The sequence below is a fragment of the Myotis brandtii genome, unplaced genomic scaffold (genome assembly GCF_000412655.1).
Source record: "Myotis brandtii unplaced genomic scaffold, ASM41265v1 scaffold893, whole genome shotgun sequence".
In the NCBI taxonomy this organism is placed as follows: domain Eukaryota; kingdom Metazoa; phylum Chordata; class Mammalia; order Chiroptera; family Vespertilionidae; genus Myotis; species Myotis brandtii.
The window spans coordinates 428247-434409 of record NW_005371660.1 but is presented as its reverse complement, the minus strand read 5'-3'; positions in this window follow the sequence as shown (position 1 = coordinate 434409).

Sequence of the window (6163 nt, the reverse complement as noted above, 5' to 3'; positions counted from 1 at the left end):
TGTTTGTATTTTTAAATATGTTTTTATTATTTCTTCAGAGAGGAAGGCAGAGGGACAGAGAAACAGAAACATCAATGATGAGAGAGAATCATTGATCAGCTGCCTCCTGCATGCCCACTGGGGTTTTTTTTTTTTTTTTTTACTGATTTCAGAGAGGAAGGCAGAGGGACAGAGAAACAGAAACATCAATGATGAGAGAGAATCATTGATCAGCTGCCTCCTGCATGCCCCCCACTGGGGATCAGCCCACAACCCTGGCATGTGCCCTGACCTGGAATTGAACCATGCCCTCCAGGTTCATAGGTCAATGCTCAACCACTGAGCATGCTGACCGGGCTATTTACATTTTTAATGAAGTATGTAATGAATGGATAATATGAGATTAAATGAAAATGGCTCTAAGAAAGAGTCAATATCTGAAAACCCGGAACCTGAGGCTAAAAGAAAAGTTCAGGCCATGATGGTTCTGGCTTATTGCACCCTCTTGTGGCAGCATGTACAAGCAGAGAAACAGTAAGGTAAGAATCCACTCAAGCTGGGAAAAACGACAAAATCTAGCAAATAGTTCACTCTAAAACAAAGCTTCATATTCAAACCATCAGAAAAAATATCTCACCCACTAAAAGAAATACTGAAATAAACATGCTTTCATCTTTATATTGTATCAGTACCCTAGGATTAAGACCTGCAGCCATATATTGTGTCTATACCAGCACAGGAGCCATTCATGATGAAGGGCTCAATTAGCCTACTTTGGGGCATAAATTATCCCAATGGACTATTTATCTTGATCAAGTCAGGTCATCACTGCCACATCTCCATCAATGGCATCTCTGGTAAAAAATAAATTCAACAGATTAAAAACAAGTGATGATGGCCATTTAGGCAGAGGTAGGGAAACAGGAGAAGACTGGTTTCAGAATCTTTCAAGTATCAAAATGTCACAAATTGAAATGCTAAGATAGTAATAATAGTTTTCCACCTCTCACAATGGGAAATACTTTAAAATATTACAGACTCTTATCAAGGCTCTCCCCCGACCCAAAACATTTCCTGTCACCAACACTGTTGCCAAGTTCCAATGGTATTGCTCAGTCTTCATCTTAGTCCACCTATCAGCGACATTTGCTACATATGAACATTTTCTCCTCCTGTGTCTTTTTCTCCAGCTCCCATTCCAGGCTGACCTTCCTGCAAGTAAGTGTTCTTCAGGTGTAAAAGCACTATGACTACAACATGAAGGTCACGTGGAAAGATAAAGTAACACAGTCCCACATACATATGCCCCTTCTATGTGCCAGGCAAGTGCCAAGGTTGCTCCTTGAGTTCGCACATTTAGTTCTCACAACTGCCCTTCCTCCATCTTCACTGTCAAGAAATTCGTCTTTGCTGTGGATACTTGAGTTATGGACCTAGCCAACCTTGCCCTCAGACTTTCACTTTAGGCTGCAGTTGAGCTCCTTATGGTGCTAGTCAAGTCTGAGCTAATTTCTCAGAAGGAAAGCAAAGCTCCCACTTTGAACCTAGTCCCAAAAATCTAGGAAAATTCATACACCCCACATTCCTGTGTCTTAGAAGCTTTCCTGCACTCCACCCTACCTTCAAATGTGGCTCATATTCTCACCTGTTAACCCGGGGCACTGGGCTGGACCTCCTGTTGGAAGGAACACCTGCATTCCTGGAGTGTGTGTTGTCAGGTATCTTGGGCTCTGAAAGGTGCTCCAAGCATCTACTAAGAAGCCCTGTTTGTAGGCCCACAGCTGGCCTGCCCTGGACAAAATTGTGAATGAGATGAAATCTGGTTTTCCCTCGGCCTGTTCATGATCCGTTTCCCCAGCTGCTTTAGAATAGGCTCCAACTGTAGTTCCCTGTGCGGACTGTGACCGCATTTCCAAAGGGAAAATACATCAAGACATGAGGTCTCAAAATGGATCTGTGTGCCACTTCTGTGTGGAAGAAGAACTTGGGATGAAGAAGTGTAAACTTCAATGTGTTGACATTTTCAGGATAGATTTCATGATTTGGGGAGCAATGGGAAGAATATTTAAAATTCAAACTGAGACAAATGGAGGCTCTTTCTATGTTCAAAAGTATCCACTTGTTTCCCTCTCCTCAACAAATCTATTTTCTCTCTATCCTTTTCTGAGCAGCCTTCTAACAGGAGTTTCTAACCCATACTGAAATAGGAGTGATACACATTGTGTGGACACTCCATGCACGTTTTATTTCATCTCCCTATTAACGCAAAAGGACTGTGCAAATGGTGGGACTCAGGCTGCACAGCAAGTGCAGCAAAGAAGCCTTTCTCACTCACCAAAAACCAGAGGCAGCAGAGCATCCGATTACAAGCATGGACTTGCTTTTGACAGCTCTGCTCGGCACCTGGCCTCAGCTTTAGTAATTTTGTCACTTCAATCAATTTGTTGGATGTCCCTATACCTTGATTTTACATCTGGGAAATGAGGATAATAATGGAAACAACCTGCATGCTTGTTCCGAGTGTTAAATGAGATCGTGCTCACTATGCTATTAGCACAGCGATAGTGCCTGCGTGTAGGAAAGCTTCAATAAACGTGTGTTTGTTATTGTGCTTGTTGTTTTTTATCTGCTAGGCAACTGGCTATACTACGTATAAACATGGCCAAGAGGAAATCCTGAGTCACTACTAAGCCACCGCTAACATCATGGTGGATGGAGCAGGAGCAGAGAGAGGACCAAACTAAGAGAGAGCCGAGTCATCATGGGCCGCCTATGTTTGCTCTTGTTACCGGGGAGGGTTTTCCTCTTTTGCTGCAAAGGCCTCTCCGCCCCTTCTGCTTGGATTCAGATGGATAAATGAATGGCATTCTCAGCATGAAGGAAGATATACTTTTCCTGAGAGAGAGAATAAGTAATGGCAGTAGAAATGGTAAGAGGGGGATAAATTTGAGAAATATTAAGGATAAAATCAATAAGACTTGATGGGGAAGTAATGGGGGAAGTAAACAGAAGTGGAGAAAAGCAAGGATGGCTTCCATATTTCAGACTTGGTTAATAGGATAGATGGCAATGTCCTTCAGTATGGTAAGAAATGGAAGAAAGAAAAATACAGTGGACTCTTGGTTCTCAAACCTAATTTGTTCTGGAAGACTATTCAAGAAGCAATTTGTGTGAAAACTGAATCATTTTTTCCCATTAGAAATAATGTAAATTGAATTAATCTTCCTTCCTCTCTGAAATCAATAAAAATATATTTAAAAAATTAAAAAATAAAAATAAATAAAATTTTTAAAAAGTACTTTGAGATACTTTTCCTCACCCACTAGAGCAGTGGTTCTCAACCTTCCTAATGCCGCGACCCTTTAATACAGTTCCTCATGTTGTGGTGACCCCCAACCATAAAATTATTTTCGTTGCTACTTCATAACTGTAATGTTGCTACTGTTATGAATCGTAATGTAAATATCTGATATGCAGGATGTATTTAGGCGACTCCTGTAAAAGGGTCGTTCGACCCCCAAAGGGGTCGTGACCCACAGGTTGAGAACTGCTGCACTAGAGTGACTAAAATTTAAAAACAGGCAATACCAAGAGCTAGCAAAGATGTGAGAGCAACTAGAATTCCCATATGTCTCTGATGGGAATGCAAAATGACATGCTCACTTTGGAAAATAGTTTGGCAGTTAAATGTACACTTATTATAAGCCCAAGCCATTCTGCCCCTAGGTGTTTATCCAAGAGAAACAAAAACATATATCCACACAAAAACCTATACATAAATTTCTAGTCACAATAGCCCAAAACTGCAAAGAATTCAAATGCCCATAAACTGGTATAGGAATAAATAAATTTTAGCACATCTGTGCAACTATCCTATATAATAAAAGCCTAATATGCAAATTTCCCCCTCGACTGGGAGTTCGACCAGGGGGCAGGGCCAGCTGGCCAACCGCAGGAAAGGAGGCCCTGGCCAGCGGCACCAGCAGGCAGCTGGGGGAAGGGAGGCCCTGGCTGGCAGCCAGCAGATGCTAGGAACCCTACCCATGCACAAATTTTGTGCACTGGGCCTCTAGTTTAACAGTAAAAAGGAACAGACCAGTGACACCCAACAACATGAGTGAATCTTAAAAGCATTATCCTAACATGAAGAAGCCAATTGCTAGAGAATATAACCTCAAAGTACCTGCTGCTCAAAAAGAAATTTAGAAATTGAACAATTTTTAAATATATATATTTTATTGATTTTTTACAGAGAAGAAGGGAGCAAAACTGGTTAGGGCAGAAATTGAACAATTTTTATGTAACCAACCCACAAATCAAGATATAGAACATTTTTAGCATCCTTAAACACTTCCTCAAGCCCCTTTTCAGTCAAACCTATCCTTTTAAAAAAAGAATTGTAAATTTTTAAAATATTTTAATTATAGTTTACATACAATATTATATTCATTTCCTTGTACAACCCAGTGATTAGACATTTATATAACTTATGAAATGATCACCCCAATAAATCTAGTACCCCTCTGACACCATACATAGTTATTATAATACTAGAGGCCCAGTGCATGAATTCATGCACCAGTCCCTTGGCCTGGCCTGTGGGATCCAGTGGAAATGGCTCTCCGACATCCCCCAAGGGGTCCCGGATTGCAAGAGGGTGCAGGCCAGGCCAAGGGACCCCATCAGTGCATGATTGGGGCCAGGGAGGAATGCGGGAGGACTCTAGGGCGTGTCTGGCCCATCTCGCTCAGTCCTGATCAGCTGGACCCCAGCAGCAAGCTAACCACAGGTCGGCCAGTCACTATGATGTGCACTGACCACCAGGGGGCAGATGCTCCATTAAAATGTTCTCTGTTTTATGAGTCTGTTTCTGTTCTGCTTGTTTGTTTGTTTTTATATTCCACATATAAGTGAAATAATCTGGCATTTGTCTTTCTCTGTCTGACTTATTTCACTCAGCACAATACCCTCTAGATCCATCCATGTTGTTGCAAATGTCCAGATTTCATTCTTTTTTATGGCTAAGACATATCTCATTGTATATATGCACCACATCTTCTTTATCCATTCATCTATTGATAGACACTTATGTTACTTCCATATCTTGGCCATTGTACATAATGTTGCAATGAACATATGGATGCATAATAATTTGGTGTTTGGGGTTTCTTTGGATAAATACCCAGAAGTACAATTCCTGCTGCTCAAATTTAGCAAAACCTTTGTTATAAGAAATTATATTTATAACTGAAAACAATACATTCATTCTACCATTTCATAATATCAATGTGATGAGCAAATAATTTTGCCCAAGGGAAAGTTCCAGAAAAAAGAACAAAAGTACTTGCAGGCTACAATTAATTTTAGTATACCCTATGTTTATATGTTTCTATCAGGAGGTTGCGTATTTGCAACTTGGGCATAAGCATTTGTTTAATATTTCTTTAATGAGGGATTTCAGGTTATTTGCCAAAGTTTTTGAAATGACAGAGGAGCACATAATACAGTAGCTTATTTTAACTTTTGCTCTTGAATAGATGTTGTTGTTGAGTAAAGTATTTGTGAAGCTCATCACTGTCCCAGATAGCCTAGCCTCTATCTCTGTGTCACATCCAACTCAGCTTCCACAAACCCTCTCCTCTCTAGACTCTAAGCAAGCCATGTGGTTAACCAGACTGTCTGCAGCCTCTCAACTAGTTGATGGCTCACCATGGTGATGCTTACAGCAAAAATGCAATAACCCTGTCTCTCAGATCCAGAGAGAAAAAAGGAAGAAAAGAACTAATGTGCTTTTCATTGCAATGAAGGAGAAATTCTGATTTGAATAATAAAATGAGTGAATGCAATACAAGTAGAAAGAGAGCTACTCCAAAGCCATTTTCTTTGGAGATTCTTCCCCTTCCTTCTAAGGCCCTCTGTGGGCCCTAGGCATCAGCCTCAAGATCAGGACTAGAGAAAAATTAAGCAGAGCAAAGTTTTCTCTATTTACAGAAAGAGTAAAATATTCAAGGTGGTCATGGCTCAACCGCCTGAAATGCTCCTGAGTTGTTGCTGTGGTTGTCATTTTCCTAAATTTGTTCAAACCCTGACAGATCAGCAAGTCCAAATAAGTTGTAAGAAGGAAAAAAGGAGGGAAGGAAGAAAGGAAGGAAGGAGGGAAGGGAGGGAGGGAGGGAGGGAGGGA